Source organism: Phyllobates terribilis, unplaced genomic scaffold (assembly GCF_046119375.1).
Source record: "Phyllobates terribilis strain yellow unplaced genomic scaffold, ASM4611937v1 Scaffold_38__1_contigs__length_12584779, whole genome shotgun sequence".
NCBI lineage: Eukaryota > Metazoa > Chordata > Amphibia > Anura > Dendrobatidae > Phyllobates > Phyllobates terribilis.
The window spans coordinates 12,365,107-12,377,521 of NW_027362798.1; the positions used below are offsets into that span (position 1 = coordinate 12,365,107).

The window sequence follows — 12,415 nt, forward strand, 5'->3', positions numbered from 1 at the left end:
GTCCTGGGTAGGTGTACATGCCCCTCCATCCATCCATCCATTCTGGGTAGGTGTATATGCCTCTCCATCCATCCATTCTGAGTAGGTGTATATGCCCCTCCATCCATCCTGGGTAGGTGTATATGCCCCTCCATTCATCCTGGGTAGGAGTATCTGCCCTTCCATCTTTCCTGGGTAGGTGTATATGCCCCTCCATCCATCCTGGGTAGGTGTAAATGCCCATCCATCCATCCTGAGTAGGTGTAAATGCCTCTCCATCCATCCTGGGTAGGTGTAAATGCCCCTCCATCCATCCTGAGTAGGTGTATATGCCCCTCCATCCATCCATCCTGGCTATGTGTATATGCCCCTCAATCCATCCTGGTTAGATGTATATGCCTCTCCATCCATCCTTTCTGGGTAGGTGTATATGCCCCTCCATCCATCCATACTGGGTAAGTGTATATGTACCTCCATCCATCCTGGTTAGGTGTATATGCCTCTCCATCCATCCCAGTCAGTACATGCCCCCCTCCATCCATCCATCCTGGTGGGTATATCCCCCCTCCATCCTGGTGGGTATATGCCCTCCTCCATCCATCCTGGTGGGTATGTGCCCCCCCTACATCCATCATGGTGGGTATATGACCCCCCTCCATCCATTCTGGTGGGTATATGTCCCCCCTCCTTCCTGGTGGGTATATGCCCCCTCCATCCTGGTGGGTATATGCCTCCTCCTCCATCCTGGTGGGTTTATGCCTCCTCCATCCTGGTGGGTTTATGCCTCCTCCTCCATCCTGGTGGGTTTATGCCTCCTCCTCCATCCTGGTGGGTTTATGCCCCCATATATTCAATGCAAAGGAAAAAAAACAAAAACAATAAACGCTTCTACTCACCTTCCACGTTCCCACGCAGCGCTGTGTCTGTGTTGCCTGAAGATGTCGGCGGTGATAACAGCAGAGAAGCTGAGATCACCGCACGGCGCCGCCGCAGATACTCACTCGGGACGTCCACTCCTAGGCATTTCCTCCCCGGCAGTTCCTGTCATGGCACGCTCTGACTGAGCAGTGCGTGCGACAACAGGGGGAATGTACAGCTTACACTGCAGGCTCCACAAAGATGGCTGCAATCTCCTCCCACGGCTGCGACCTGGACAGCCAAGGGGGCGTGCCCAGGTCACAGCTAGAGGCAGGAGGAGCGGCCTCTAATGTTAGAGATAGGGTCGGTGACAGACTACTGTCTCTTATGGCCAGGGCTGCCGTAAATGAGGTGTGTAAGAGCGCTTCTTACACACCCCACAAATAAAAATGGCAGCCCCTAGTGGCCAATGTAAAAATAAATACATAAAAAACTAATAAAGTGGTACACTTAATTTTGTATTAAAAATAATTGATTACATAATTATTAATACAAAACATAAAATGGTGGCCCCTTCCCTGTAAGAATAGCACATGGCTCTTTTCACGTCTGGTTATTTCTCTAACAGGTAGAATATGCTCCGTTATAGACCGGGGACAGGTTTACAGCTCTATTTTTTGTGGACGATTGATCTGTAAATCAGAACTGAGACCGGTCCGATTTTCATCTGATTTGTAGATAAAGATCATCTATTGAAGTCAATGAGACTGTCAGAAAAAATGGCCAGAACCAACCATGTTGCCTGTACTGCCTGTTTTCCAGTGTCTATAGGCCGGGCAAGCAAGGCTAGGAAACCTTTAGCTTTTTACTTTACATATAAAAAAATATGCCCCACTGAGGAGAAAAACTGCCACACTGACTGAAATCAGATAAAAATTAGAAAAAAACACTGATTAAAACCTGACATGTGAACGGGGCCTTAGGCCTTAATCAGATGTCAGTGACTTATCGTATATGCAAAAAATGTCTGAAAGTGGTCAGTTTTTATCTTCAGCATTTCATCAGCTTTTCTTGTATGCAAAATAAAGCCATAAATTGAGAAGCTTCTCCTTCCCTTTGGAAGTGCATTGAGGTGAAGGGTACATTGCTGGAAAAGGAAGAAAAAAAAAAAAAAAAAAAACTCTTTAAATCTCTTAGTTTGCGAGTGTGAACGAGCTGCGTGTGTCCGGAGCGTAAGTGCGAACGAAAGTAAGTGTGTGACTTGTTTTTCAGTGACTTTGGATTCAGGGAGTTTGGAAGGGAGGACTTAGGACTGAATTGCTGACTGTATTTCATTCTTTCTTTACTTTACTTTTTACTTAATTAATCCACCTGACCTACTTATCTGATTCCCCCGTCCATACTTGATACTTAATTGATCCCCCGTCCATACTTAACTGATCCCCCGCTGATATCTAATTGATACACTTGCACATCCCTAATTGATCCCCATCCATACACCTATATATAAATAATTGTGTTTTGTGCTTGTATATATATACTGACTGTATCCCCATATTTAGAATGACGTCCATTTTGGCCGCAGCCGTGCAGTGTACATCTTGCGCAATGTATGCATTCCGTGAGCAACCGCTCGAGGATCCATACTGCTGCGAGAGATGTGAGCATATCGTGCACTTGGAAGCCCAAATTCTGGATCTAAGTGCTCAGATAGCGGTACTGAGGAGCATCGACAACATGGAACGGAGTTTGCTGCTCACCGAGCAGACACTCAATGGGTCAATACTGGGGGTGGAGCATAGAGGGGAAGTGCAGGCTGAACAGGCAGGGAGCTGGATAACAGTTAGGAGGGATAGAGGGAAGAAGTATAGGAAGGCTGGTTCAGAACCGGCATTATTGGAGCACGACAGATCCTCTGACCGCCGGGGGAGTGTATGCTCCAGTAATGAGGGGGAGGGGGGAAGTGTAGGGCAGGCAAGACAGGTTCTGGTAGTGGGTGACTCTATTATTAGGGGGACAGACAGGGCAATCTGTCACAAAGACTGGGATCGCCGAACGGTGTGCTGCCTCCCTGGCGCTCGAGTCCGGCACATCGCGGATCGGGTTGACAGGTTACTGGGTGGGGCTGGCGAAGACCCAGCGGTCATGGTCCACATCGGCACCAATGACAAAGTGAGTGGTAGATGGAGGGTCCTTAAAAATGATTTCAGGGACCTAGGTAGGAAGCTTAGGGCAAGGACCTCCAAGGTAGTTTTCTCAGAAATACTACCAATCCCGCAAGCCACACAGGAGCGCCAACGGGAAGTTAGGGAGGTGAATAAGTGGCTAAAGAGTTGGTGCAAGGCAGAAGGGTTTGGGTTCATGGAGAACTGGGCCGACTTCGCGGTCGGCTACAGGCTCTACCGTAGGGACGGGCTGCACCTCAATGGGGAGGGTGCAGCGGTGCTGGGGAAGAAGATGGCTAATAGGTTGGAGGAGTTTTTAAACTAGAGACGGGGGGGGGGAAACCAAGGAAATAGGTGGGATGTGAGGCAAGCAAGGGGGAAGGGGAGAAGTGAATATAATGAGGGTGGAGAGGGGGGTGGGGATAGTACAGTTAGATCGTTAGAGAAGAATAGGATGCTAAATAACCCCAAAGTTTTATCTTGCATGCTGACCAACGCAAGAAGCCTGACCAATAAGGCGGATGAGCTGCAGGCGCTTATATCGGAGGAGAGGTATGACATCGTAGGTATAACAGAGACTTGGCTAGACGATAGCTACGACTGGGTGGTAAATTTATTAGCTTATAGTTTATTTAGAAGGGACCGGAAACAGGGGAAAGGCGGAGGAGTCTGCTTATATGTAAAGTCATGTCTAAAACCCAGACTAAGGGAAGATATAGGAGAGGGAGAAGAGGGGGTCGAGTCCATGTGGGTAGAGATAGAGGGAACTAAAAATAATAATAAAATATTACTGGGGGTCTGCTATAAGCCACCAAATATAACAGAGGAGAATGAGAATCTGCTATTAGGACAAATAGACAAAGTAGCAAAACATAATGAAGTGATTGTAATGGGGGAATTCAACTACCCGGATATTGACTGGGAAACAGAAACCTGTAGATCTCAGAAAGGAAAAAGGTTCTTGACAAATATTAAGGATAATTATCTCTCCCAACTAGTGCAGGAACCAACGAGATGGAAGGCCGTGTTGGACTTAATATTGACTAATAGGCCTGATAGAATAACTGAGGTACAGATAGGGGGGCACCTAGGTAATAGCGACCATAATATTATCGACTTCAAAATGCCCTTCAGTAGGGTTATCAATAAGGGAACAACAAAAACATTAAACTTTAGGAGGGCGAATAGTAAATGGGAAACCTTCAAAAGAATTCTGAATACTCAGTGCGAGAGGTATATACCGTATGGGAACAAAAGGGCCAGAAAATAAGAGGAAACCAATATGGTTGAATAAGAACGTAAAAGGGGCGTTAAATAGCAAAAAAGAGGCATTCAAGAGATTAAAACAGGAAAACAGTAAGGAGGCACTAATGTGTTACAAGGAAAAAACGAGAACCTGCAAAAAACAAATAAAAATAGCAAAGGAGGAAACAGAGAGACGTATTGCTAGGTAAAGTAGATCAAATCCCAAACTGTTCTTTACGTATATAAATAGTAAAAGGATTAAATCGGATAATATTGGACCGATAAAAAGTGAGGAAGGCAAAATCATAGAGAAAGATGAGGATAAAGCTAATCTATTAAATAATTTTTTTTAGACAACTTTCACAAAGGAAATCGAACTAACAGGAGAAATGAGAAGTGACAAGCTTAATCCTCCACTAAGTATGACAAATCTAACCCAAGCTGGGGTACAGAAACGCCTCAGTAACATTAAAATAAACAAATCACCAGAACCTGATGGCATACACCCACGGGTACTAAGGGAACTAAGTAATGTGATAGACAGACCGTTATATCTTATATTTAAGGACTCTGTTGAGACTGGGTCTGTGCCACTTGATTGGCGACAGGCGAATGTAGTGCCAATATTCAAAAAGGGAGCGAAAAGTGACGCCGGAAACTATCGGCCGGTGAGTCTGACGTCCGTTGTGGGCAAAATTTTTGAAAGCTTCATTAAAGAGGCAATTACGGAGCATCTTGATGCTAATAATCTATTAACCCCGAACCAACATGGATTCATGAGGAATCGCTCCTGCCAAACAAACCTGATTGACTTCTACGAGGAGGTTAGCTCTCGAGTAGATCAGGGGGAACCAGTGGATGTCGTGTATCTTGACTTCTCAAAAGCGTTCGATAGCGTGCCACATAATAGGTTAGTATACAAAATGAGAATGATGGGGCTGGGGGAAAATGTCTGCAAGTGGGTAGCTAACTGGCTAAAGGATAGAAGGCAGAGGGTGGTTATAAATGGAATATACTCAGATTGGGTAAGCGTCACTAGTGGGGTACCACAGGGGTCTGTACTAGGCCCAATGTTATTTAATATCTTTATTAACGACATAGTCAACGGGATAAATAGTAAAATATCAATATTTGCAGATGACACAAAGTTATGTAAAACAATTAATACAAAAGAGGACAGTGCAGACCTACAGAGGGATTTGGATAAGCTGGGTAGGTGGAGCATTAAATGGCAAATGAGGTTTAACGAGGAGAAATGTAAGGTCATACATATGGGAAGGAAAAATGGAAGTCACCAGTATTCACTGAATGGGAAATCATTGGGGAATTCAGAGATGGAGAAGGACTTGGGCATCTTGATTGATAGCAAACTAAATTGGAGTGCCCAAAGTCAGGCCGCTGCTGTAAGGGCAAACAGGGTAATGGGATGTATCAGAAGAGGTATAGCTGCAAAGGATGAGAACATTGTTCTTCCACTGTACAAAGCACTGGTCAGACCACACTTGGAATACTGTGCTCAGTTATGGGCCCCAATATATAGAAAGGATATAAAGGAGCTTGAAAAGGTACAAAGGAGGGCAACAAAATTAATAAAGGGAATGGAGGGACTGCAATACCCAGAGAGGTTGGCAAAACTAGGACTATTCAGCCTGGAAAAGAGAAGGTTGAGGGGGGACATAATAAATGTGTACAAATATGTTAGGGGACAGTATAGAGATCTTGCCCGGGAGTTGTTCAAAAGGAGGGATATTACGGTAACAAGAGGGCATTCACTAAGACTGGAAGAGAAAAGGTTTCAGCACCAGCATAGGAAGGGGTTCTTTACGGTAAGAGCAGTGAGAATATGGAATTCACTGAGTGAGGAGACGGTAATGTCGGATTCACTACACCAGTTCAAGCGGGGACTGGATGCATTTCTAGATACCAGGCAGATTTCAGCATATACTTAAAAATAAAATAAAATAGTAGGTTGATACAGGGATTTATTCTGACTGCTGGTTTCAGAGTCGGGAGGGAATTTTTCCTCAGGTGAAGATTGGCTAAATCATTTGGGGTTTTTGCCCTCCTCTGGATCAACTTTAGCAATTACAGAACTAACAGGTCGAACTTGATGGACGCAAGTCTTTATTCGGCTTTACTAACTATGTTACTATGTTACTATGGTAACAGTGTTATCACAGACAGCACATGGATGGCAATGGCAGCTGTCAGCGATGTCATGGACCCATAGATCTGACTGGAGAATTTTCATCAACCACTAGGATAAAAAACGGACACTACGCGGTTTTCAACAAAAAAAAATGACATGTGGACGACTCCACAGATTATATTGTGTATGTGATCTATCCGTAACAAATATGGAGAGGACACAAACATGAAAAACAGACGTCTGAATGAGGCCAAAGATATATGTTTCCACACTGATAAGGGAGCGAGAAATATCTATGTCAGATTTGCCAATGAGTCCATGGCAGAAAATTCCAGTTAACCCCTTTATCACCTCAGGTTTTTCCGCTTTCATTTTTTGCTCCCCTTCTTCCCAGAGCCATAACTTTTTTATTTTTCCGTCAATATGGCCATGTGAGGGCTTGTTTTATTGTGGGATGAGTTATTCTTTTGAACACCACCATTGATTTTACCATATTGTGTACTGGAAAATGGGAAAAATATCCAAGTGCAGTGAAATGGCAAAAAAAGTGCAATTCCACAAAAGGTTTTTTTTTACCATGTTCAGTAAATGCTAACACTGACCGGCCATTATGATTCTCCAGGTCATTACGAGTTCATAGTTACCAAACATGTGCAGCTTCTACTTTATTTAAGTGGTGAAATCAAAATTCAAAGCTTGTAAAAAAAATAAATAATTTTTCCGAGACCCGTAGCGTCTCCATTTTTCGTGATCTAGAGCCGGGTCAGGGGTTATTTTTTGCGCACTGAGCTGACATTTTTATTGATACCGTTTTGGTGTAGATATGATGTTATGATCGCCTGTTATTACATTTTAATGCAATGCTGCAGCGACCAAAACAACTTAATTCTGGAGTTTTGTTTTTTTTCTCGTTATACGGTTTACTGATGGAAGTCATTCTTTTTATATATTGATAGATCGGGCGATTCTAAATGCGGCGATACCAAACGTGTATTTTTGATTGTTTTATTTTGAATGGGGTAAAAGGGGGGTGATTTAAACTTTTAAATATTTTTTTTTTCCTTTTTACATGCTTCAATAGTCTCCTTAGCAGACTAGAAGCTGTGATCTTCCGATCGCTTGTGTTACACAAATGGCCGCCTGAGGCAGCAGATGCGCAATTGAGACCTCAGGAGCCAAGATCTCAGGAGACATTTACTTGGTTTGGCTTTCTACTTCTTTATCTAACTGTATTGCCCTCTATATCATCCATTCTGTATGGACTGCTCTGTACTCATATTGGACATTTATGCATTTAGTAGGGCTTAAGGGGATTATTGTGCTTGTTACCCATCAAATCTGTAGATGCGCTCACTAATTAGACTTTGTTTAGGGCAATTTTAACGTATAATATTGATAACGGTCCTGCATAGTGACAAGATTATGTTACAGGATTCTGGACAAATGTACAGTGCCAGTCATTCAAGGGTTAATTCTTTGGAACACTGAGAGAGACTTTCTAGCCAGTGAAGCACCAGTAATAAACACCTGTGGTAACTACGGCAACTGTGCTGATGTCATAAACACATACATCTATGATATAAAAGATGATTCCGGAACCACAGGTCATTCAGCCGTATGAAGCGCCGTACTTGATGTGTCTGGAGACCTGGAGCTTCATCACTCCACAACCTGTAAGGGAGGAAGGGGATACGGCCTAGCCAGCCAGATCAGCCATACCGCCTAGCCAGCCAGATCAGCCATACCGCCTAGCCAGCCAGATCAGCCATACTGCCTAGCCAGCCAGATCAGCCATATCGCCTAGCCAGCCAGATCAGCCATATCGCCTAGCCAGCCAGATCAAACTAACCCTAGCGATCAATGGGGTGACAGATGTTGCAGCCAGATCTCCCTCACGTCCGGTACTAGTTGCCTTCACCTTTATGTGTACGGCCTGGAGATGTCGCATTAGACTTCTCCATATGGTGCTCGCACAGGGCACCTACTTTGACCTTCTCCATTACTGTCTGTTTTCTGATGATGTAATGTGTAACTTGTGTGACTATGTGATGTCACTGCTATCATATCTATAGTGGATGTATATCATGTCTCACTGTAAATATGATACAATGTACAAATTCTAGTACAATTTGCTGTTACTTGTTGGCACTATCCTTCTAAGCCCGAGGGATGGGCAAGTCCTCCAGCCATGGTTCCCTAGAGGTTTCCTCCACAGGGGGTTTTCCTCTCCTGAGTGCTGACGGATGATTCTTCGTGAGTCGGAGGTTTGCCATTTTCAGTGTCTTTTTCATAGCAATTGGCTGATTCTAAATTTCAGACACTGAATGAAATAATATGATTTGTAATAAAATTTGGTCTATTTAACATTCACTAAAAGTGTTTTGTGCATTTCTTTCACAATCTTGGGTTGGTGGGATTTTCTTGGGAATCAGGATCCAGCATCTATGATCAAGCCATGAAGCCGGATATGAAGTCAGAGCATTGTTAACCCTGTGCTTGAAAACAGAATGGAGCAGAAATGACAAAGTGTTACTGCACAAGTTCACAATCTTCCTTGCATTCAGATAATGGAGGTGGCTGCTGCAGAAAAACATACCCACAGCATGATACTGCAACCACCATGTTTCACTGTGGGGATGGTGTTCTTGGAGTGATGAGCTGTTGGTTTGGTGCCAGACATAGCGTTTACCTTGGTGGCCAAAAAGTTCAATTTTGGTCTCATCTGACAACAGCACATTCCTCCATATATTTTGGGAGTCTCCCACATGTTTTTTGGCAAACTCAAATCGAGACTTACAATTTTTAAGTAAAAGCTTTTTTCTGCCCACTGAACAAGACAACTGTAGACTGGACAAGGGGATCAGAGGATGCCCACAAGCTCGTGACACTGAGTTTTCAGCTCCTGCAGTGTCAGTGTGTGCAGGGATGAGGATTCAATATAGGTTGTGCTGTCAATCATCGTAAGGGGCAGAGGATGGTAATTAAGCGTGGGGTGTAAATGCTGTTTTTGCATAAAAATATCATCTGTACCTAAAGTATATTTTTTTTTATAGGGGCCAAGATTCCTATACAAATCCATAAATGATTTGAGTATTGGGGTGACAGACTCCCTTTAAGAAACTGAGACCACCCCATTAACTGGTTGTACAAAAAAACATGAAAAATGTGAATTAACCAGACAGGTAAATTACAAAAATGAGATAAACACCAATGGAAATTCTTTGAAAATGTTATCAGTTTATTTCTATTAAGCATAAAACACGTTTTCCTGGAATATCCCTGTGTTTCCAAATAAATACCAGTAGCGCAGTGAAGGATGGACATGGTGGAACAGGTTTCTATTAAAGTGCTTGAGCATATATTATGGATGCACCAAAATTCTGTAGTATAATAAAGCCTGCATCTTGGAGGGTTTCGTCCATATCTGGAGTAATATTAATAAAAATGTGGAGTTGGTGCATCCCTAGTATACTGCTATATCACTAGTAACACAATGGGACACACACAAAGCACTGTGTGCTGCCACCTAGACAGGGTAGCTGCTCAGCAGTGAGGGGTGCGGATTCGGCACAGATTGTCTATGATGACAGATATGTTGAGCTGTCCTCCACATTTATCTGATCGAAACTAGAGGGCTCCACAGCAAACAGTCTTAGCATATCCAGTTCTAGGGGATGCATGCAGCCGCTGATCACCAGGGAATGAAGAGGACCTCCAAAGTCAACAGTGCTGAGTTGCTGCAGAGTGCCCGCCGCTATATGTTGGCCAGATGCCCCCCACGCAGATTGTGTTCTCAGGTAGAGCTGAGGATCGCAACAGAAACATTTGTATCTCAATGATATCGCAGTACGGTCTTCTATTTAAAACCATTATAAGAAAACTCACATGCAAAAATACTTATTTTATATATATATAAACCTTTAGGCACAATGGATATTGATGCAAATCAAGGTATTTATTCAGACAATAAATTGTTCATGATACAGATGTTTGACCAACATTTCGGCCTCAGCCTTTATCAAGGTTTATCTAAAACAATACAAAAATGGGAAGAACTGTATAAAAAACGAAAATCCATCGTCTCATGATAAATCAAATTACAATCATATCTGAGAAAAAGAGGGGGGGTAACAAATAAGCCGACACTCAGCACATGAAAATATCTCATATAAATGAATACAAAGCGGTGCTTCATTCCAGAGTTAACCACTAAAGAGGAAGAATAAAAAAATATACACGATTTAGTTATGGATTGTAACACATATATGCTTCAAGTGTAAAACAACCTCCTTCAAAAGAGTAAAAAGGGGGGACATACTATGAGGTCAGACGTATCACAGGTATCAAAAGAGCCTAAGCGTAATGACACCATATACGCCCTACAGTATATGCCCCTCATCCTTCTATATGCCCCATCCTGGTATATGGAATATGGTCCCCATCCTGGGTAGGTGTATATGCCCCTCCATCCATCCATCCTGAGTAAGTGTATATGCCCCTCCATCCATCCATCCTGGGTAGGTGTATATGCCCCTCCATCCATCCATCCTGGGTAGGTGAATATGCCTCTCCATCCATCCATCCTGGGTAGGTGAATATGCCTCTCCATCCATCAATCCCTGGGTAGGTGTATATGCCCCTCCATCCATCAATCCTGGGTAGGTGTATATGCCCCTCCATCCATCCATCCTGGGTAGGTGAATATGCCTCTCCATCCATCAATCCTGGGTAGGCGTATATGCCTCTCCATCCATCAATTCTGGGTAGTTGTAGATGCCCCTCCATCCATCAATCCATCCTGGGTAGGTGTTTCGGCCCCTCCATCCATCCTGGGTAGGTGTATTTGCCCGTCCATCCATCCTGGGTAGGTGTATATGCCTCTCCATCCATCCATCCTGGGTAGCAGTATATGTCCCTTCCTCCATCCATCCTGGGTAGGTGTATATGCCCCTCCATCCATCCTGGGTAGGTGTATATGCCTCTCCATTCATCCAACCTGGGTAGGTGTATATGCTTCTCACTCCATCCAACCTGGGTAGGTGTATATGCCTCTCCATCCATCCATCCTGGGTAGGTGTATATGCCTCTCCATCCATCCATCCTGGGTAGGTGTATATGCCTCTCCATCCATCAATTCTGGGTAGTTGTAGATGCCCCTCCATCCATCAATCCATCCTGGGTAGGTGTTTCGGCCCATCCATCCATCATGGGTAGGTGTAGATGACCCTCCATCCATCCATTCATTCTGGGTAGGCGTAGATGACCCTCCATCCATCCTGGGTAGTCTATTCTAGTATGTGTTTATGCCCCTCCATCCATCCATCCATACTGGGTAGGCGTAGATGGCCCTCCATCCATCCATTCTGGGTAGGCGTAGATGACCCTCCATCCATCCATTCTGGGTAGGCGTAGATGACCCTCCATCCATCCATTCTGGGTAGGCGTAGATGACCCTCCATCCATCCATTCTGGGTAGGCGTAGATGACCCTCCATCCATCCATGCTGAGTAGTCTATTCTAGTATGTGTTTATGCCCCTCCATCCATCCTGGGTAGCAGTATATGTCCCTTCCTCCATCCATGCTGGGTAGGAGTATATGCCCCTCCATCCATCCTTGGTAGGAGAATATGCCCCTCCATCCATCCATTCTGGGTAGGTGTATATGCCCCTCCATCCATCCATCCTGGGTAGGTGTATATGCCCCTCCATCCATCCATTCTGGGTAGGTGTATATGCGCCTCCATCCATCCATCCTGGGTAGGTGTATATGCCCCTCCATCCATCCATCCTGGGTAGGTGTATATGCGCCTCCATCCATCCATCCTGGGTAGGTGTATACGCCCCCCCCATCCATACTGGATAGGTGTATATGCCCCTCCATCCATCCTGGGTAGGTGTATATGCCCCTCCATCCATCCATCCTGGGTAGGTGAATATGCCTCTCCATCCATCAATCCTGGGTAGGTGTATATGCCTATCCATCCATCCATCCTGGGTAGGTGAATATGCATCTCCATCC

General features: G+C 44.3%; 1 long non-coding RNA gene across 1 annotated transcript in view; it reads right to left on the reverse strand.

Annotated features, from left to right (window-relative positions):
* Positions 1-12,415, reverse strand: part of LOC141182970 (uncharacterized) — a 160,460-nt gene that overhangs the window by 130,805 nt on the left and 17,240 nt on the right. The gene's annotated exons all lie outside the window — the stretch shown is intronic.